Source organism: Clupea harengus, chromosome 4 (genome assembly GCF_900700415.2).
Source record: "Clupea harengus chromosome 4, Ch_v2.0.2, whole genome shotgun sequence".
In the NCBI taxonomy this organism is placed as follows: domain Eukaryota; kingdom Metazoa; phylum Chordata; class Actinopteri; order Clupeiformes; family Clupeidae; genus Clupea; species Clupea harengus.
In genome coordinates this window covers 27,336,009-27,359,553 of record NC_045155.1, presented here as the reverse complement: position 1 = coordinate 27,359,553, position 23,545 = coordinate 27,336,009, and the positions used below count along the sequence as shown (strand labels likewise).

The 23,545-nt window shown below is 42.0% G+C and overlaps 1 long non-coding RNA gene and 1 pseudogene across 1 annotated transcript; one reads left to right on the top strand and one right to left on the bottom strand.

The window, feature by feature from the left end:
• The first annotated feature begins 3,078 nt into the window (after positions 1 to 3,078).
• Positions 3,079 to 10,046, top strand: LOC105902935 (annotated as a pseudogene).
• Positions 10,047 to 14,832: 4,786 nt separating this feature from the next.
• Positions 14,833 to 20,081, bottom strand: LOC105902936. Its single transcript, XR_004163611.2, has 7 exons — positions 19,686 to 20,081; positions 19,434 to 19,559; positions 19,125 to 19,280; positions 17,841 to 17,928; positions 17,558 to 17,740; positions 17,275 to 17,329; positions 14,833 to 16,055 (listed from the first exon to the last, which is right to left on the bottom strand). It is a non-coding gene; the product is annotated as an uncharacterized LOC105902936 (long non-coding RNA).
• Positions 20,082 to 23,545: the final 3,464 nt, after the last annotated feature.

Below are 23,545 nucleotides of genomic sequence, written 5' to 3'. Positions count from 1 at the left end.
GCTCAGCTAGCTTTGCGGGTGCACACAACAAGTTGGTTGTAGCTGTATTTTCCAACGTTACTTTATGAAGGATCCATCATGTTTACACCCAGCGGTCATTAGTTTAAAATCAGTACGCACACACAGAGGTTCTATGGAGGATAGGATCTTTATTAACTTGTTCATGTGGGTGAAAGATGCATGTTCCGTTGTTGAAATGTTTGTTGCGGCAGGACTTCCTGGTTTCCGGGTCGAGGGACCCGAACTGAGGAAGCTGGGGTGGCTTTGTAGTGCCAGCCTCGGGCACGAGCCTGGACTCATGTGTGTGGATCTCCGTGGTTTCGTCCAATTAGTATTAATTAAGTCACATAATAATAATGTATGTATTTTTGTAATGAGATCTTTGTGTTGTTAATTATGACATTCACTGTTACAACTGGGACCTGAAATTAGTAGGTAAATGTATGGTCTATGGCAGTGGTTCTCAAAGTGGGGGGCGCGAACATTCTCCAGGGGGGGCGCGATGTCACAGACGGAGAAAAAAGAAAACGACCGCCGACCTGTCACTGGTTAGTGAAAGCTCCCTCAGAGGCGAAATGCAAGGGGCTGGACTGACCCAAACAAATCAAATACTGTTTTGCTCCTGATCCATCAATCAAAACGGAGACTTAAAAAAAAAAAACGCAGGCATGGTAAGCGCTCACCCTGAGACGACACTGCAGAGTTTGTTCGATTTCTCTTGTTTCCTCTATCAGATATTCCTCTATTCAGATATTCATTGCTTTATAAACAGTCTTTTTAAAGACTCACTCCTTCCTTAGTAATATCTTACTGCACTTGCAGTAGGTCTATTCGTAGCCTATTCTAAGGAGTAATTTGCTCCACAGTCTTTTTAAAAAGCTCGTAGCCCTGAGAGCTAGCCCTCTAGCTAGCTACCTTCTTCCAACTGCAGCTAGCCCTTTTCTCCTTAACACCTACCTTTACAGTTTTTGATCATCCACCGTGTTGCAACAAATAAAACACCAGCACTTGAATACTATTTTGTGCTGTCCCTGTCTACAAACACACTCACAAGAACACTACGTTGAAATTAGAACTGTATTAACTTCACACACACTGTATCAGCAAACAAACACAACTATGGACAAGTTTCTGATTCGTAAAAGTCAGAAAGAGAAGCCTGTGGACTTCTTTAAACATAAACGTGATGGCCTCCAGCAACAACAAACCACCATCTCCAAGCAGTGTCTGGAGGCATCTTATGTAGTTGCTCATAGAATTGCTGAGCTTGACAAACCCCATACAATTGCCGAAACACTGATTTTGCCGGCCGCGCAAGACGTGTAGAATAATGATAGGAGAGCGTGCAGATGCTAAACTCATGTCAAATGACACTGCATCACGCCGAATATCAGAAATCAGTTTAAGTCCTATTTCAAAGAGGACTACCGTTCATTCGCCTGAGTTCGGGATCCATTTCTCTGCTCAGCAGACGAGCTGTCAATAGACATGAAAGAGCAGCTGAAGAGTGACAGTAGACTGGGCAGCAATGATCAGCTTTGCGACATAGCCTTAAAAATGCTCCTCCTTTTCCCAAGATTTGAGGACATTTGCAGGGCAAAGCAGGCTCATGTCTCACATTGACAGACCTGTAGGATTTTTTTTGTAAAGATCACAAGAGGCCCATAATAAAAACAGTATCCTAATGATAGGAATAATAACACTTATTATTATTATTATGATAATTATAATAATACAATAATAATAATAATTGGTCGATAATCATTAATTATGTGAGGGATAAAGTATTGTCCGTCGGTCATTATCCAAAAATAAATCCCGACGGGGCGAACAGCACCCCGACATGCAGCGGAAAAAACGATAGAAGACATTCCTCCAAAATACCTCTTTTTAATGATTTAGTTCGTGATTTCTGCTAAGAAAAAATAGTTCTTCAAGCAAATAGAACGTTTATGTTTCAGGTGTTGCGTAGCAACCCATTACTTGCTGACTTCAAATTACAATGAGTCTGTTACGTTAAATGACCGGACTACTTGCGGAATGATATGAAAGATGTGAATTAAAAGCACAAAACCCGTTGCCAATGACAGCGGTCAATATCTTTTCGCAGCGGTGAATATCAGGAAATATTCACCGGCGAACGTTGGGATGGCCCATTCAAATCAACGGAACTTTTTGGAACATTCTGAAGAGCCGTATAATAAAATAATAATAACATAATGATGGTGATAATAATGAATTGCCTACTAATAGGCCTACTATTACTGATAATAATAACAATAATAATAATAATAATAATGATAAAAAATAGTAATAATAATTGTCTGTATGGGCCTAACAATAACAATAGCCTAACCTTGACATGTCAGGCCTATCAATAACAATATGCTATCTATCTATCTATCTATCTATCTATCTATAGTGGTGTAGTTGAGGGCGGTAGCGGCGGGCCGCGGGCGGCGGGGGGGCCCCAACTACCCCTAACCAGCTTTGGGGGGGCCCAGCTTGCAAAAGTTTGAGAACCCCTGGCCTAGGATGACTAGGCTACTGTGTTGAACTTCATTTTGGGGTGCTTATGACCTCTGATCGTTGAATTTGAATATAATGTATTTGGTAAATGGACAGATCATAAACCCATTTTATGCATGTATTTGTGTAGGCCTACTGTGTGTGAGAGATTCTAATAAATGCTGAATGCGAGGCTACTGGCATTCATGTAGGCCTACATTATGATGACTGAGTACATTTATTATACCCCTTATATACACCCCTCAAGGTGTATCAAATGCTTTTGGAATGAAGGCCTTATAATACAACTCAAAAAATTGGGGGTGAGTGGCAGGTGTGACGGGAGGACGGCAGTGTAGACCGACTACGCCACCCAGTTTATAGAGATGGGCCTCTAGTTTAAAGTTTAGTGTTTATGTTCTTTGTTTGGTGGGAGCAGCACTACAGATTCATCCAGACTTCGTTTCTGATACAAAAATATACAATTTATTACAGGCACTAAAATATAAATACAACACAAGTCCATATGAATCAGGCCGTAGGCCACTGCCGAAGGAACCACAGTCTACAATGTCCAAGAGTCCGCCGTATCCAAAAGTCCGCAAGCAAAGTCCGTCAGCATCCACCACCGCACCACAGCTGCTCACGTTGGTCTGTCAATCACGCACACTCGCACGCAGAGAGAGAGAAATCGCCAGTATCTCCACAAGTAACAATACACACTCACAGCAAACAGAAAATAAATAGCCAACACACGAAAAGGTAATAATATCAACCAAAAGTAAATCCACCCAAAGAAAATAGCTACTTGTGATAGTCCGTGAAACTCTACTCTGTATGGTGCTAATACGCAATTCTTCAGTTTATTAGCGGACAAGGCACACTCACCATTGAACCGAGAGCAGACGAATCTCGCTCTCAGTCAATATTTAATCAGGCTTCTCTCAGTCAAACGGACGACTCCGGTCAGCTCTTTCCTGGCAACCCACGAACGCAGACGACGGGGATCTCACCGGCCTCCACTCCAAAGCAGTAGGGAAACAATCAACTTCGGATCTTGTTTAACAGACGTCCGGTAATCCAGCAACGCCAACAACTACAAAAAGCTCTGTCCCAGACTTGGTTCCTCCGTCCTCTCTAGTAATCCTGCTTTACGTCCAGCCTTCACAGACTATTCAGTGTTCATGTTAAAAAGGGGCTCAATCAGACATAATTATCCGCACCTGTACCATGCAATCAGATGTTTGCGAGGCGCACCAGTCAAGGGGGCGTTGCCCAGCAGAGTTCTGAAAGTGAGCGGTCCTAATTAAAAGAAACGGCCACTGCAGAACACAATAAGCAACATCATAACAAACATACAGTCACTCAACACCCACATAATACTCACATATGACACAGGTTTTTAAGTTTCTTCATGGAAATCATAGCCTATAAATAGCTAATCAAATCCGAGTTCTCTACTTTGCTGGCTCTCAATCAATGTATTATTATCACCAAATCGCAACTCAGATTATCCAGCTACGTCAAACATTGACAACAACCCATGCATTTGAGAGAAATAGTCCAAACGATTTGGCAAAATTGAATCTTTTCTTGAAGCAGTGGCTAAACGAGTCTTTGAACGTCACGTGTGCTTTCCTTGATACGGAAGGGAAGTGCTTTAAATGTTTTTGACGCGAGAACAGATGTTTGACGCTTTCAAGGATACCATCACTGACGATAGGAACTCCGCGAAACAACTTTATTCTCTCAACTTCTTGAGGGGAAAATGTGGTGATATGGACATCATTTCGAAGTTTCTCTTTTGTAAGCTCGCATTCAAACCCACGTTTAATTATTGCCTGATTGGAGACATTGGTTAATTTACGCTATGGTAAACAAGCCAACTAACAACAATACCGGTGGTTAAAATATGTAACATGACAACTAACAATGTCAGTTTAGCGCAATTCCATACGTTCATAGATACGTTACAGAGTAATGATGACCTTCAATGAAATGCAGTGCAGCGCCTTATACTAGTAGATATTGTTAACCTTAGTTGCTTTAGGAATGACACATCTGACACATCCTTCTAATCAGTGGCGGTTCTACACGGAGGCCTGGGGTGGCCCGTGCCCCCGTAGACATATCCCTGGCCACCCCTGTGGCCACCCCGTGCCGACCAAATAAAAAAATTATGAATTTATTATGATTTTACACCCGAGCGCCAAAAGCAGAACTAATGCGACGCAACGTTCTACACGGGTAAATTAAAGCGGCGCACCTAAACACTGTAGTTTACCAGGTGTGGTGCTCGTCGTCGAATGAGAACTCAGCAACTACTATTCATGGATACCATGTGACGTCACTGTGTCTAAGCGCCGCCATATTTGTGTCCAACACGGACACAGTAGTCTAGCTGTGCGTCAGTCACAACCCACAGAAAGTTCAAATGCCCGGGATATGTTTTGCTGTTGGATGCGACAACTGTCGCCAAAGAAACCCAGATATACAATTTCGTTATATTCCAAAAGATTTAGGGAATGACTGACATGTTAAGTGAAATGTAGCACGTTGATACAATCGTGAATAATTACTGTGTCTTATTAAAGCTAAACTATCCTGAGCAACCTAGAATGCTAATAGCTAGCGAGCTGTTTTGCCCTTTACTAAACGCTTTAGCTAACAACTCGTCAGCCCATATTGGCACTCTTAACCACCACTAAAATAACACGGTTGATAATTGCTGTTTTAGTTACTTACATGACCTGTGATCACATACATATTTTTTTGTCTCCAGATAACATATTTTGGTGTCGTTCACCCATCCTGCAACTGCATATTGATAGGCATTTGTACTCTTGAAATCTCCGGTGTATGGGGATGGATTATGTTATGTAGCTACAAGATAAATGTAAATGTCGGGAAAAGAAAGTTGGGGCAGACGCTTTGCAGACTTTAAGGGACAAAATAAAGTTGAAGTTAATACATTATGGATCGCAGCCAATAATACAATGCCTTTTCCAAATATCGCTGTCCTTCTGTCTCATTTAGATGTGCCATCAGGTACAGCTCGCTCAGGAGAGTTTAGATTTGATAAGACACAGTAATTATTCACGATTGTATCAACGCCAAAAACAAATCCTAAAGGAGACATCACATAATAGCACACGCTTAGATTTTAGTATGAATAGCAGTGGCGATTTTAGCCCGACATTTCTGGGGGAGCAATTTTGTATGACATGTTTGTTGTCTGTCATGACTGTTAGCCAGCTAACCAACCATTAGAATTAGGAAATACTACATTTAAAAAGTCTAAATTTGAAGAAACTATAAACAGAAAACAATACTATTATAATATTATTATTATTATATATGACTACCTAGCTACTATTGGTTACAAAAATCTTATTTAATATTATTTATTAAATCTAATTTTTATGTGCCCCTCTGGTTAAACACTGGCCCCTCCTTGGCCCCCCTAGTAAAAATGGTCTAGAACCGCCACTGCTTCTAATTCATTCGCATTGTTCGTCATATTGCAGCCCACGAAATGTTGTCTGCAAGGCGAATATCTGAGTGGTTCAGGGGAGTGATGTCCGATCTGCGGAAGAGGTATGGCATACTCGTGTGTTTTGTCAACTCAATCCAAAGTGGTCCATTTCCGATAAATAGTACACCACACTCAGTGTAAACTACTTGGTGTGTGATGGAAGGTAAGTAGGCTTGTATAGTGCACTCGGGCACTATGCTAGGAGCGAATCCGTGCCATTTCCGGATGTTTTGGCGTTATACGTTTTTCCTGCCTGCCAATTACCGTGCATGGAAACAGTAGGCCTACATTGACAGTAGTGGATGGGCAACATTAGAGTAACCTTAATGGTGCAGTCTGTGATTTTAATCCAGAACACCTTTTGTCCAATTCAGCCAATTGCTCCTCACAGTCCTCAAACTGTCCGTTCAACTTCACCTCTTGTATTCGTACACAGTCCTGGCTCTGTAAATGGGAAGCAAACCTAGTGGCTAGGACAGAACCATAAACAATTCCAGCCAATCATGCTTCAGGCGTACAGAGGGAAGGGGTGTCATTTGGCTGGCTGTTGAGCTCAAATATCCACAACCTTTTGCTAGAATCGTGGACTGTATCTTTAATGTCTTCTTAACAGAAAGGCCAAGTGAACGATATGTGCTAGTAGAGATTATTACTACAACTGTAAGGACAACTCGTATAAAAAGTATGTAAGTTCAAATAATATAAGATTGCTTATGTAGCATATGCTTAATGTATTCTTAGCATCATTGTCAATGTTTTTATGTTCTAGGTCAAATGGTTAGCGAAGACTGCACACAGGACTCCAGCACGTCATGTATTCCATGTTTGAAAGGGACATACGTGGATGAACCAAATGGCCATTTTAAATGTCATCAATGCAAAAGATGTGATTCAGGTTTGGATTCACTTCTTTCTTAATAATGGTCTTGGTTATGTCTTTAACATTAATCAGTTGTTGTTTTTTTTTTTTTTTAAGGTCAAGGACTGTATTCATCACATGAATGCACTATAACAGATGATGGCATTTGCGATGTTCTTGATGGACATTACTGTTTAAGTTTGGCATCACCAAATGAGTGCGCTTTCACCAGAAAACATACAGTCTGTACAGCTGGGCAGAAAGTTAGAACACCTGGTAAGTCTACTTTTGGCAATTTGAATATGGGATTTATCAGGGCTTTACCTTTAGAGGGACAACATTGTAGAATAATAATTGATTCCAGCCATTCCCAAATTAAAGAATGCTGCAACCCATTTTTAAATCTATACATCTTCTGCGGATCACCCAAACCTTTAATTACAACTCTGATCACCACACAAGACTATGATTAAATATTTCCCTGTATCTTTTTTTATTTCATAAACAAAGCTCTATGTGAAGGTGGGACTATGGCAGTGCAGTGCTAACTAGAAGGGCTCTCAGAGACACAGATCTCCATCACCACCAAATTCTGCCTTTCACTATGTTAACAAAAATGAAAAATAATTAGATTTGCCCCCTTGATTAGGATCTGCTCCAAAATGTAGTGGGTTCTTCTTTGGCCTTTTGAGGGACAGCATTTAGGATATTAATCCAGCCATTCCCAAATTCAAGAATGCTGCAGCCCATTTTGAAATCTATAAATCTTCTGTGGCTCACCCAGACCTTTAATCACAACTCTGATCACCACTGTTACGTTCCCTGCTAGGGTCAGGCAACATAAACAAAAACAAATGACAAAGGAGTAGGAAAAATGGGCAGACAACGTCGAATAAAGTTTGAAAAAAAGAATCAAGAAATTATTATATTAAAACTAAGTCAAAAATATATTGAAAAATGGAAAATAGAAGAAACTAAATCTCAAAGGTCAAAGAAACAAACAGGCCTCCAAAAATAGGCCTCATCGAGCCCCAGGCCTCACCCTCGGACAATCCCCCCGAGAGTAGTGGAACGTCGGAGGCGGACTAAGCGAGGCACCGAGGCTCGTAACATGGCAGCGGTGCTGTCAGTAAAAACCAAATGCGATTCCCAAGAGCGAGTGGAAGGTCGACATCACCAAGCGCCTTTTAAGGGTCCGGCTCCGGTCACGCACAGCTGGGCTGTCTGCAAAACACAGAGAGAAATGACAGTAAGGCAGATATACACAGGCCACATAGAAAATATGCTCAGGGACGTAACAAACACACAAGACTAAGATTAAGTATTTCACTATATATTTTTATTTCATAAACAGAACACTTCTGACCGTGCTAATAATCACTTGGGTTTTTATGTGTCACTAGCACATGTCTACATTTCGGAGAAGGATTTCTCACAGTAGAGTTCTGTTTATTAAAAGGTCCTTGAGCCAGTGCTGTCCCTTCTGGGCTTCTGTAGAAACATGGCGGTGCAACATGGCGGCCTCTGTGGAAGATGAGCTGCTCCTGAGTAGATATGAAGGGCTCAGACTAAGCTGAAGAAGATGTCCTGCTCCTGTGTAGATATGAAGGGCTCAGACTAAGCTGAAGAAGATGTCCTGCTCCTGTGTAGATATGAAGGGCTCAGACTAAGCTTAAGTAAACACAATTCATAGTTACAGGAGTTTATACACCAATGGAAACATAACTATGAATACTATAGTCACTTTCTGCTATCTGCTATGGATTCCTCTAAATCCTACACACTGTATATTTTATTTTATTTTATTTATTAATTGTGAATAATCTTTCGCGGCCCACATGCCGTACTTGCAGTACCTTCATGGCTCAAGCTTTTGGAATCATTGATTCAATCAGTCAACAAATGAAGCAGAATAAACAGTTACATTTACATGTATTCATTTAGCAGACCCTTTTATCAAAGCAGCTTGTACAGTGCAGACACAACTTCATCAATGTGTGTGGTGGTATTAGAGCCTTGTTCTACCAGATGAGGTACAGCAATGCTGCAACCAGTTGAGGTTGACATTGTAGTGGAACATCACTGGCTAACTTATCTCCTGTTTTTATTTTAATCCACAGGTTCTAAGAGCTCAGACACAGAGTGTGAAGACTGTCCTAAGGGTCAGTACTCTACAGATGGAGTGGACTGCATTGCCTGGACTGAGTAGGTCATTTTGACACGAGCATATTAGAGTGTCTTTCACACCGATCTTTACATTTAGGAGGTCACGGGCCACAGCACAACAAAAGCCAAAGCTTTGCTAAATTGCTTCAGCTCATTGCATATTCGTCAAATCCATAAATTCCTCACATAATTGAACTTTCATTTGGCTGTCAGAATAGTTACTGTTGTGGGACCTGCCCACTCTACATTTCGCCTTACATTTAAAAGTCTTCTTTGTGTTTTTTTTTTTTTTTTCAGTTGTGATGCCATAGGAAAGAAAGCGGAAGAAGGAAGTGCTACAGCTGATGTTAAATGCACAGACTTACCCAGGCAGAGACACATGCTCTTATTGAGTGTTGTTATGTTCTTAATTCTATGCGCCTTGGTCTGTTGTAGAAGATTCCAGAAAAAAGGCAAGTTCATTTTTTTGTGTTTGTCTCTTTCAGTGACTTATCAAATGTCACAGCTTATGATCAGTTTATATTGAATTTGTCCTGAAATTGATATTTCAGACTGTTCAGTAGTCTTGAAGCTCTTTATTAAATTAATGTATGTATTATGTTACCTCCATGTAACCCTAAGTACAATACATCATGTTGGGCTGGAGCTCCTTTGCAGTTCTGTGACTGGAGGTTTAGCTGCTATTATTAGTTATTAGACATCAGACAATATCGTGTCCACTAGACGATACATCCACCTTGTTATGTATACCTGCTACAAAAATACCTGAAAGTGGAAGTTGATCAGATGCCAATGTACATAACCTCAAGATGCATTTGACATCTGTGTCTGTGTCTGACACACTTTTATATTCTAATTAGATCTTCACTCTTGGTCAGATTCCTTACCTGAGGAGGAAGAGAATTACAGATAATTATTCCCCCCTTTCTAATGTAACATCAGTAGAGGCATTACTTGAGAGGAACAAATCATCAAAGGTGCAGTGTGTGTTTTTAGTGGCGTCTAGTGGTGAGCTGAATATCATATGTTAATATGATGGTTTGCTAACAAGGCACGATAACGTTGTGTAGATTTACGTAACTAGCTAAGTTCTAACCATCTGCAAACCATGTTGGTGGAAGTGTTATGGTAGCTGCACAAATGTCCATCTTGCCTATTAGGCATGTGGTGCCCACTGAGGTTTGATGGCAATGAAGGTTTTGTGGGTGCAGGCAGAAGGCACTTGGCAGGGCACCAGATGTGGTCAGGATGGAGACGTTGGAATCTTTGAAGGATCTAGAGACTACAACAAGAAGGGGTGCATGTTTTGACAGTTAATTGCCTTGTGAATAACCAAGAATATTGAAGCTATGTAGCTTTATTTTGTTTGCCATTTTGTGGCTGGCTGTTAACTTTGCTTTTAATGAGCCATTGATGGTCTACTTGTCTCATTGAGATGTCAGTGGTCATATGAATTAGTAAATACTGTCAGTATGATCTCCTTCTGTGTGTGTGTGCCCCTCCCACTGCTCCCCACAGCAGAACACAGTGTTTGGAGACCCATTTCATGTTATACTGCACCCTAGTGGCCAGATCCTTCATGGATCTACAGCTTTATCTAATCTAGACCATGTTTGTGTCACAGACACGAGTGGGATATAATGGAGAAACAGATTTAAAGCAATAACATCAATAACCTCAGTGTTATTTAACAAGCTGGATCAATGCTAAACCTGTTTGTTTTCCCCCTACCAATACCAGAATCAATGTATTTCTTTGACTCAGGATATGATGGAGGATCTAACTATCCTTAAGAAAATACCAAATAATTAAAAATTTCATTTATAGTCAGCAATATCTTGTGTTGTGTTTTAAATTATTGATATCTCTGTGTTCCAGAGAAGGGAGCGAAGACCCTCAAAGTCTGAGAAAGGAAGTTGTTCTTCTTATTCACACACCAGAAGTAACAACCACCAAAAACATGATAATTCCTCCAGTTTTTTCTACGTTCCTGCGCAACACAAAGATGGACTGCTGGACACATGGACACAAGCTTTAAGCATAGCCATTTATGCTGACTGAGTATATGGCAGTGAACCTTTTCTTGCAGTACTAAGGCCCAATGCACACTGCCTGCGTTGCTTGTGCCTGGAGGCTGCGTGTGTGTGTCACACCACCGACGTTCCTGCTGCAGCACTGCTAATGCCAGCCCTATCTGTCTGCATTGAGTTTGCCTTGAGAATGGCCATCAATACACAATCAGTTTGGTGTCATCTATCACTGATGAGTGATCGATAAGTGAAGACTAGAATTGGACTTTTATTTAGTTGTACAGTTTACTTTTATTACCCTGGGAGTGAGTAAGTGAGTTAGTGAGAGATGAGAACTACTAACTTATATCAATATAATGTAACTGGTATTAGCAATTGCTAGCTTTTAGTGTATCAAGTTGGATGTGATAATCCTTCCCCTCTCTCTCTGTGCATGCATTCAATATTTTTTTAAACTTTCTAATGTTTTACTTTATATTTGTTTTAAATTAAAAAAAATAACTAGTATTTCCTTTAGTACATGCAAGTTATAGCTTCAGTTTTAGTATTTTCTCTGCATTTGGCTACATTTGTGTCTGACTGAAAGCATGTTAAAGATACAGGGTGCGATTCAGTTTTGCGAGAGGTTGTATACATTTGTTTGTGTAAGTTTGGTGTGAACCAATATTTGTTTCCCATTTACAGAGCCAGGACTGTGTATGAAAATGTGTTGTTTTTTAGCACAAACACTGCTGTGAGGAGGATTTCCCTGAATTTGACAAAAAGTGTATGGGATTTGAATCGTGGCCTGTACCTTTGATACTTTATCGTGTTCTTGTATTTCAACCATTTACTTCAGCCAAACAATATGACATTGGTTTTCATTGTCATCCCTACCAGTGTAGTTAAGTTAATAACCCTAAAGAACTCACATGAACTTGCAGGTTGTTAAAAACGTTACGTTCGTCACTCCCGCTCTCTCTCACGTCATCATATCCCAGCTGCTTTACCATCATACCAATGTTTTAAATACAGATTTAATTCCCAGAATGGAAGATAAAGACTAGAGTACTGAATGACCACAGATGATTTACTGGGATGAGGAATGAATGAAGTCATTAGTCATTAAATATCCATGGGAGCTTTTGGTGATTGGATGACTAAAAGAACAATACTGAAGATGTGGCGTCAGGCAGGTGGCATTTTCATTTCAAAAGAGAAGAACACCATGACCATATATAGTCCATTTAGATCCACCAAAGACTCCGGTGGGTTAGTTGCTACTCCTCTCCTTTGGTCATCATGTGTGAGGCAGTAGGCCTGTACTGTAAGCCCCTCCTTGAAACCTGCAACTTCATAAATGTACTTTTACTGTCCAAAAATTGAATTCCTTCTTGACCAATAAAGTTGTCATTCTGAAGGAACTGATAGAACCGAAAATAGCTATTTTACTGTTATTTTGTATAATTTGTATCTGTAACTCATACCCCTGGATGTGTACTCTGTCTGTCTCATTGAGGCCTGAACAATTAGCATCTGAACCCCCCCCCCAGATAGCCTCCTTCCTGCTATCACCCTTTGGCCCCTGTTATCACCCCCTCTCCCCATAGGTGAACCCCTCCACCTCACTGTCTCCCCTTCTTGCCATCACCTATAGGGTGTGGTCTTCCCTCCCCTCATGTATTCTACCTGACTGAATGGTATAAATGCCAACATAGTCTACAATCAGGTAGGTATTCTCAGTATTCTTGTGCTTTGTGTGCATCTTCGTTGATTCAGGTGTGTTTATGTATGTTTACATTTGAAGGACCAGGAAATATGAACACTGATGATGGCAGCAAGATGAAATGTTTGCTCCTAAGTCTGTAGTTTTAAATAAAAGAGAATAAAATAATTTGACAGACAAAGTCTTCCTTTTTTTCAATATGTGGAACTCTCACCTCCAAGGACCAGGAAATAGAAGCAAAACAATGTGATATCACAGGTAAGCCTACATCAAAAACAATGTGTAGCTAGTTTTTTTAAATGTCTGAAATCATTGACATTTCAACATGACTGTAAGACGGGGTTGACTCGGGTTGATTAAGGGTTTTCATTCGCCCAGCAGGAGGCGCCAACATACCAGATACAAATATATAAGAGAAAACCTATGAATCAGAATCAGAATCACGTTTATTGGCCAAGTAAGTTTGCAAACAAGGAATTTGACTCCAGGTAAAGTGGCTCTAGTAGTGCAAAGAGTGGAGAGTGCAAGAAGTGCTTGGATAAATATTAAATGGTAAGAGAATGACGTAAGAAGTACAGTATATACAGCCTGTATAGTTATACAGTAAAGGGTGGAATGTATTGCACATTTCGTATTTGAGATATAAATCACTGTTTTGACGAACAGTGTTCTATAGCGCCTACCAGAGGGGAGAAGTTGAAATAGGTGTCCAGGGTCTGAGAGGTCTGCAGTGATTTTCCCTGCCCGTTTCCTGACTCTGGAGGTGTACAGGTCTTGGATGGTGGGCCGGTCCGCACCGATGATCTTAATCCTATCCAGTTGGGTGGCCAAACCAGACAGTTATGGAAGTGCAGAGAATACACTCTATGACTGCAGTGTAGAGCTGGTGCAGGAAGTACATCCTCTGCTGGGCCTTCTTGATGATTGTGTTGATTTGGATTCCCACTTCAGGTTCCGGGAGATTGTGGATCCCAGAAGCCTAAAGGATTCCACAGAGAAACACAAGTGCTGTTGAGTATGGTGAGGGGGGGCAGTGAAGGGGGGCTCCTCCTGAAGTCCACTGTTATCTCTACGGTTTTAAGTGTTAAGCTCCAGATTGTTACGACTGCACCACAGGGCCAGCTGCTCAACTTCCTGCCTTTATGCAGACTCATCATCAACACGGATGAGGCCGATGACTGATGTGTCGTCTGCAAATTTAAGGAGTTTAACAGATGGGTCACCTGAGGTGCAGTCGTTAGTGTAGAGGGAGAAGAGCAGTGGGGAGAGCACGCATCCCTGAGGTGCACCAGTGCTGACTGACCGGGTGCTGGATGTTATTTCACCCAGCTTCACCTGCTGCTTCCTGTCTATCAGGAAGTTGGTGATCCACTGACAGGTGGAGGCGGGCACAGTGAGCTGGGTGAGTTTGGTGAGGAGGATTTCTGGGATGATGCTGTTAAACGCCGACCTGAAGTCTACAAACAGCATCCTTGCATAAGTCCCTGGGGAGTCGAGGTGTTGCAGGATGTAGTGCAGCCCCATGTTGACTGCATCATCCACGGACCTGTTTGCCCGGTAAGCAAACTGCAGAGGGTCCAGCCCCCTGCCTGTAAAGTCCTTCAGATGGGTCAACACCAGTCTTTCAAAGGATTTCATGACCACAGACGTTAGGGCGACGGGCCTGTAGTCATTCAGTCCAGTGATGGAGTGTTTCTTAAGGACTGGGATGATGGTGGAGCGTTTGAAGCAAGAGGGGACTTCACTCAGCTCCAGAGATCAGTTGAAGATCCGTGTGAAGATGGGGGCCAGCTGATCAGCGCAGGGAGGTTATAACGGGGGGTGCAGATGATTGTGTGAGTTGGAGCGGGTTGGGGGAGGGAATGTGGGGTGATCAAACCTGCAGTAAAACACATTCAGATCTTAAGCCAGTTGAGGGTTCTCCATGGTGTGGGGGGAGGTTTTCCTATAGTTGGTGATGTCCTGCAGGCCTCTCCACACTGACGCAGGGTCGTTAGCTGACTACCTGTTTTTCAGCTTTTAAGTGTAGCTTCTCTTTGCTACTCTTTTCTGGCCTTGTTGTATAGTATCCTGTCCCCACTCCTGTAGGCCTCCTCCTTGGCTTGACGAAGCTGCCTGAGCTTTGCCGTGAACCACGGTTTATTGTTGTTAAAGGTGCAGAACGTTTTGGTGGGTACACACATGCTTTCACAAAAACTGATGTAGGATGTCACAGTGTCAGTGAGTTCATCTAGGGATGTAGATGCAGCCTCAAAAACACTCCAGTCAGTGCAGTCAAAGCAGGCCTGTAGCTCCAGTTTTGACTCGCTGGTCCATTTCCTCACAGGAAACATTCAATCATTCAGAGGGTATGAACATACCTGGCTGCTCAGAGGATGATGGCTACACACATGGAGTGCAGGAGTCTCTGGCTACAGAATACTCAAGATCCTTTTACCATCTTCCCCTTAAACATCCAGTTTGTTTAGTCGTTTATTTGATGAATTCTCATCTGTCAAGAGCTAATTGTTCAACAATAAAGTGCTAAAAATACAAAGTGCTGAAGTGCTGCAGATACTTTCAGAGTAAAGATGTAAGGAACGGGTCCCCAGATAGAGCGTGATAATAATTACTGATGTTCACAGTGTGGCCTTGAGGAAAATAGATTGATAAATGATCAGGGTTTCTCTCCATTCATTCCGCTGTTTGTTTGTGTTTTTGTCCATTTCCTTCTTCCTTCTTTGTACATGTCCATACATAACACTTGCTTTACTGAAAAGTCTTGTGTAACAGTTCAAATAACATCCTTTCGTAAAACCGAAACTGAATTGCAGCCTTTAAAAAAAGACAGCAGGGACTGATTTTCCTGGACCACCAAAAGGTCTGATTCTTCCTTGCTTTTCTTCCCAAAACTCAGGAACATGGACTTGGGACGGCAAAGTCTTGTGTGTCCTGGCCTCCCCATCCTCCAGTAGTCCAGTGTGGCTCCTTCAGAAAGAGCATAATCTTCTTCATGAGGAAAGTCAGGTGCTGAAATACCACAAACAATATGTGTTTTGATAAGACATGATCGAGTTATAACATCCTCATCCAGCAAGTGGTGTTCTTATCATGGTATGCAGGTCCCCACTCTGGCATCTCAGGGCAGCAGTCTCTGCAGTAGTGAGGTGGTGTAGCACAGCAGTAATAGAGAGGTGGCACTGTGGTCAGTTGGTCCAGAAGGAGAACAGGTCATTTGGCAGTCCTGTCTGGTTCAGTCTGTTCTATAAGCACCTGGAAAGAAACAAACTGGATGAGATCATGTATTACTCTTTGAACTTGTCCACCAACTATTAATTTATACTCCATGTAAGACAGACAGAATTTGTGGTCTGGGGAACACTGAATTCATTCTGTAATCTTGCAGGCCTTTTACAAAACATTAATCTCATGATGGCTCGAACTATTAAATAAAAGAAGATTAAAAAACAGTTTGAGTATATGGGTTAAGAGGGAAAAGGGGATTATTGTTGCCATGTTCCTAAAGAAAACACAACTATTGTGGCGTACATGAAAAGGTGTTTGTATATCTATTTCACATTTAATGCCTTTATTGTCTTAGATTAAATTCCTCAAGACAAACACAATTACAATTGTAATAGTGTTACGAATGGTGGGTGTTGTGAAGGACTCAATTGCACGACTCAGCACAGGGGTAGATTCAGAAGAATAAACGTTTACTAGCAGGGTTCGGTACACAGGTAAGCAGTCCAAAAGTAGGCAAACAAATCCAAACAGGGAATAGGCAGGAGAAGAGTTGTAGGGCAGGCAGAGGTCAGAAGCACGAGTAATCACTTGAACAAGGCGAAAGCGCTAAACGCTAGGAACACGAGGAGCAGTGGAAAGACAAGGAACATACCATGAAACATACTTTTACGACGACACAACGAGGAACAAGAAAACAAGGACTATATATACACACAGGCAACAGATAACGAGGGACAGGTGAGAACAATCAAGGCGGGGCAGACAAGGACACAGGTGGACTAAACAAGGGGAATTAACAGGACACAGGTGAACCCAATGACACACACAACCCGGGAGATTGGGAACAGGTGAGGGGTGGAGACACGGACAACAACAAGAGGGCACATGGCACAGACAAACAAACACAGGGAAAGCACATGGCGGGAACAAGGAAGCACGAGGACTAGACACGGGAACAAACATGCGACCACACAAGGGAGACAAACACAGAAATTAGACACGGACAGAACACAGACCTTACAAATAGTCTATCTTTCAATTTGATTTTTCTGTCTTGTAGGAGAATACTGTTTTAGCAGAAGAATGAGATTCTGGCTGATCCTCAGGATGTTACCTGCAGTATATCACTCATAGGAACCACAGGAACAGCCATAATCTCATGCTTTCAGTAACACACTATTCTCCTACAATCAAATCAAATTCAAATTCAGTCAGAAACTAAGTGGTAAAAAAGTAGGCTACTCACCGTCACCATTATTAATATGGCCATGAGCCATTCAGACCAGTCTCATCACACCCTTCTACCACATAGTTCACATTGTCAAAAAAAAATAGACAGCGTAACAGAAATGTTAGTTTGCATTTAATATGCAAAAAATAAAAAAAGATGTGAGTGTGTATGTGTATAAATAAAAAAAACAATACATTCATATGCTTGTGTTTTTATCAATATTCCCAACAATTGATATCATAACAGTATGCCTTAATAATAGCAATCATTTAATAATAAAAAACATGAACATGCATACCTTGTTAAGCTTTTATTTTCTCTCTTCCTTCTATGATATATAAATACAACAGCCCCACATGTAGCAGCTAGGACTGCAACACCAGCTACAATGGCAACAGTGTTTTGTCTTTGTCTTTGACCACAATCAGTGTCATAAGAAGATGATCCTTCTCTTAGGACAACAAGCCCAATCAACTCACACCTACAGAAATCACATAAATAGTTCCATTTAAGATACACGAGTAAATAACTTAGTGTATAATCCTTGCTGAACTTGGAACATTCCAAGTGAATGAACGTACCGTGTGTGTGGTCTGCAGGATGTGAATGATCCATCTGAGTATGAGTCGCCTACACAGTCACCACACACAGTATTTGTGGATGCTGTACCTGCATGGACAGACAAAATTAAAGGAAAACACACATCATCCACTATGGACACATGTTGATGGTGATGGTCATTTTTAATACCACCGATGAATGGAGACTCCGTCAGAGAATGGTGTTCAATCAGGAACAACCTTTTATTATTTACAATGATGCGCATCAAGGGAGAGAATGTTTCACATGAAGATTCCCCCAAATCTCTAATCAGACAAGGGTTGAAACAGACTGAGTTTAAGTATCCTACCAGGTGGACAGAAGGGGATGTTAATCAATAGTCCCAACCCTACATGAATATGTATGAGACGACTATTCTGATATAGAAACCGCCATATTGTCTGCTCACAGAGAAGGCAGAAAATAACAGCATAACAGTCTCTGATCTTGCAGGTGTCTGGAACTTTAGGAAAACAAATTCCACTACCCCTGTCAGCAGGAACACAAAGTTTGACATGGAGGACACAGACTTGACCAGAAACCTTTCCAGTTGTACCTAACTTAATTTTAAGACAAAAATGAATCTGAATAGAAATAATAGAAAATAGTGAAGAATAATGATTGAGAAATAATATTTTTTTCAGTGGCTAACATATTACTGCAACGTGTTACCTTTCTTCTTTAATAATTTATATGATATAATAATTGTCAGATTTTATTCGCACAAACGACACACTGCAACACACACGTGCATATATAGTGGCGACACAGGACACACACACGCAAACGCAGGCCTGAGGTCGCTGTGAATTTAATCTCTGCATTTCTCCCATCCTGGACTGTCCTTCCTCCAGGACCCCCAGGAACAGTGGGTAGCCTTTAAGCGCCCGGGGAACAAGTCAAGTGATCCGTCTTGGTCAGGGACAGACAGTTTAGTTCTTCTGCATGTTTTTCTGTTGGGGTTCTTAGTGGAGGAAATCCCTAGTGAACACGGGGAGAACATGGAAACTCCACACAGAAAGGCCCGGGAGATATCCCACATGAGCACTGGAGGGCTGGGGAGAACCTACACCCCAGGACCAACAGCCCCATGCGGGATTCAAACCCAGGACCTTCTTGCTGTGAGGCGGCAGTGCAAGCACCTGAGCCACCGTGCCACGGGCGTGCGTGTGTACGTGCGTGCGTGCGTGCGTGCGTGTGTATTCACCTCCTCTTCTAACTTTGTCATTCTGTCTCTGTACGGTAATTACAGAGGATTGTCTAACCTGTCTGGTTGACGTACTGCCCTGATGAGCACTTTGTGTGTTCCACAGCTCCTCGGCAGCCATCTTTGATTGGGTCAGTACAGTAGTGACCTTCCAGAGGCTCACAGAGTGTGTCTGAAGTGGAGCTGCACGCCCTCTTCACTCTTAGACCTTCACCTATATTAGGATATACAGTGATTATAAAGTTGATTGAAAAACATTTAAATTGCAATCAACAGTGAAAAGAACTGACAAACAATATACATAGAATGCACAGAAAACTAAACTAATGAGGAAGGCAAAACAAAGCTGCTTAGATATTTGACTTACTCGAGTCACAAACTGTGCAGGATTTACAGGACTGCAGTCCATTGGGTGCATCAGTGTAGGTAGATGACGGACATGGAACACATGTTGTACTTTTGGACTCAGTGCAGTGTCTCCGTACATAATGACCTTTAATGAGTAAATAAGTAGTTAATACGTTAATCAGACATGGGTTTATATAATTGAGGTAACATGAAGAAAGCTCTAACGAAAGAGCATGTCATGAACTATGACACAGTTACTACTGCTACTTACCAGGACCACACATAGGGCAGCATTCCTGGCCTGTAAGATATTCAGCTCGACCACAGGCAGGAGAGACCCCAGACATGGTCTGCTGGATGATCAAAACTATAATCACCAACTTCACCATGATTTCCTCATCAATTTGACTCCACCTAACGTAAAGATGGCATTCACAAAGATGTGCAACAGACTCATGTCCTACAGTTTCACCGATGCATCTGTCAAACTAATGAAGAGACAATTTATTTCATTGCCCTCTTCATTTTCTTATTTCTAGTTTAATTGGTGCTTTTCTATTTTCAGGGCTCTTTACATAACTGTAATACCAACTCCTACAAATGCATAAGGATCAGATTGGTACAAGTTAGAACGTGTCATATGGAACGGCCATCAAAATAAGCTTCATTGGCCAGGTATGTTGACACCTACAAAACATTGGGCTCAGGTCATTGGTGGCCCTTAAAACAATATACAGACACTATACGATATACAGATTATGTACATATTACATACAGATAATATAAAAAGAAACAAGCAATATACTGTACATAAAGTGTAAGAGTGAAGAGTAGACAATAGGATGCCTTAGTATGATATAGAGACAAGGGGGTACTCTACAGTTTTTATGCCACACAATGTAGAGCCCATCGTTGTGTCTCACGTCATGGGACTCATTTAGCTCCACCTAATCAACAATTCCTTAATTAGTGGGCACTGCTTGGGTGTGGCTATAAAGGCCTGCAAGTTTGCTGCAGAGTCTAAGTTTATTTAGGTTCCATTTTGGTGTTTTGTTTCATAATTTTGCAGCCTAATGGCTTGTCCTTGTCCAGTTTAACGTGTTCCTTAGTTGCCTATTCCTCTCTGAGGGGTGGTTTCTCATAGTTTAATGGCTTGTGTTTGTCCTGCTTAAATTGTTTGTCTGTTACTTACTTTCTTTTCTTTATTTTTGTCCTTGTTGATTTACATTAGTATAAGGGCATAGCTGTGCCCAGCATGTGTTTGCTTCTGGATTTTGTTTGTATGTGTGTATTTTGTTTACACTACAGGTATCCCATGACAGGGGAGACTGTTAACGTGCCCATAGCTTCCTGTCTGTGTGTGTGTTGATTATTTGCCCTATAGCTGGGGTCCACTGGCTTTCATATTTTCTTTGTCCCTTTTTGTTTGTGTAAGCAGGCATTGGGCTATCCTTGAGGGGGGCTAGTCACCTGGTGGTGGAGACCCGTCAGTGCATGCTCAAAGCTGATCGCTAATACTGTGTGGTTGCTGTGTGACTCTGGCCGCGTCGTGTGTGTGCTTGTTCTCACAAGGTTGGTGTGAGCCCTGTAGTACACCTCCCAGTTGCCCGGCCTCCCCTAGGTAAGCTCCTGCCTACTATAGCTTTTGTTTTCATTAATTCCCTTCCCTAGACACTTAGACAGCGCTGTTGGGCTCCCCCTTATACTAATAAATATAGTTCTAAATTAAGTTTGGTGTTCTCACCATGTGGCTTCCCCACGAGCCAAGGGGGAAGCAACATGGTCTATGACCAATACAGTGACTGGTTGCTGATGTAAGACCCATATGTATTTCAGGTGTAACTAAAAAATTCACAGCTGAATCCTGCACTGCCAACTAATTATTATGACTTTCCTGTCAAACCATCTTTGTTCTCTCTGACTAATAGATACATCTCCTAGTTATGGCTATTGTTGCAACAAGGAACCAGGAGAGGTATGAGAGACAGATTATATTCTAAATGGCCTTTGCCTTTTAAATAGCAGTTTACCATCCATTTCTGACTCCACCTTCCCACTCCTCTAATTAACAGCTGGGATCAGTCTAAAGGGCATTTTCACCACTAACAGAGCAAGTGTTATTCTGCACAGAGTGGAGCCAAGTTAAACCAAGCTATCCTCCCAGAAGAGAACATGTAAACATGTAATCACACATCACTGAGCATGGGCGGACTGACCATTGGGCATAACAGGGGAATCCCCGGTAGGCCGACAGGGTTGGGCTGGTCAAATACCGGCCCACCTCCATCACCAACCGGCCCTCCCTTTAACATTGCCGGCCTCGTCTATATTCTATGCTTCACAGAACACGTTAAATGTACTATAATATTTTACTGACTGAAATTTATACCACTCCTTGCTAGCTGTACTCACACTCATGGTTTCTATCTTCTTTACTCATCTAATCTCTTCCGTCAGTCTAACTTTGTTTTAGGTGTTGTTACGTGGGGAGCCGTATTGTGCACATCTGTGCGCTTGTTCTCTCTGTCCCCCTCTACAGGTGACCTGGTGTCTAATTGGGCTGCGTTTGTGGGTTGGCCTTCGCCTATAAAAGACGCCCATTTCACATACCATCGCTCTCTCTGGCTCGCTGGCTCTCACCCTTTCATTCTAGCCACACCCCGTCTCCGCTTCCGGTCGGACTCTGCTTTGGGCCTGCTGCACGGTGCTCCGCTGGCGCCCTGCTTTAGTCATTGTTTGTTGTGATCGTTAGTTTTGGACGCGGTCTACCCGGTTGGGCTTAGTTTAAAGCTGATCTTTTACTTTATGTTTATTGTAGAACTGGTGGTGTATGGTGGTGGGTTTTTGGCACGCTTTAAGCTTAGTTTAAGTTCAGAGTAGAAGGAAGATTCCCGGAAGACTCACCACACTCCTATGTCCTTTTGTTTGAATGGGAGCAGTTTAGATCCCCTTTTGATTTCTACGCAGACTGTGTGAGGGTTTGTTTTCTGTTTTTGTTATTCGTTATTTTCGCCGCCACCATGTTCTTCCCTTAATTCTGGAGTTGTCAATAAATATACCACATTTCACCGTCACCATTTCTCTTGGCTTGTTTATGTTTGCCATTTCGTTAAGTTGATGGTTTCGTAACAGGTGTTGTCAATCACTCTAGCCTACTCAACACTTGCGTCACTCGCTCGCAGACACCTTCAACACCCCTACACAGACACACAATCACACACCCAGCATGCAACACTACTGATACCACTGATGTTCACACCCCATCGTATGTTCTGTTCTGTTCATTTCTACAATATAGTTTGTACTAATTTTACCCTCTGATTCCAGATTCTTTATTGTGTGGTCTTTCTCTGCTGACATTCATTCCTTAAGGCTCTGTAGTTATACATATAACCATCTGATACTAGCCCAGAGTTAAGCATATTCATCTAGCAAACTATATCTACCTTGGAGTGTTACAATAGCCAGTATCATTTTATTCCATGTGTCCATCCAGGCGCATTGGTGGATCCAAATGTTTTTAAAAAAACATATATGATGTAATTTCTTTGTAATCATCCAAAATAATTTTAAGTGTATGGGTATTTTTGCAAGTAGGCCACTGACTGGTCGATACGTGCGATGCATTGAGTGGGCAACGCGCCGTGTATTGAGTGGGCAGTGCGCTGTGTATTAAATGGGCCGGTCTGACAGTAACTCCCGGGCCACTTTTTTCCCCCAGTCCGCCCCTGCCCCTGAACAAGCCAATGGGAAAGATCAGGGGGTTTTGGATGTCAAATGAAACTGCTGGCGAACACAGTCTATTTGAACTCACTTGGATGTTCGTTTATTAACTTATTGCTAACAGCATGCATACACTTCATCACAAGTCACGAACTCAACACCAACTGGTAACTTCCTACTTCTGGCCACTAGGCTGCCTCGCAGCTCACTCTTTAATTGGATACTGAAGTGGCGCATACATATTAGGTATCCTATGCATTACCTTGGCATTGGACATGTATGTAGTGTAGGGAATCAGGTGTCAAGTATGCTGAAGTTGACTTGGAGCTGATGCATAGGCGGAGATCCCGGGGGGGAGGGGGGAACGTGTCCCCCCCAACAGTGATTGTAAATACAATTCTACCCGGA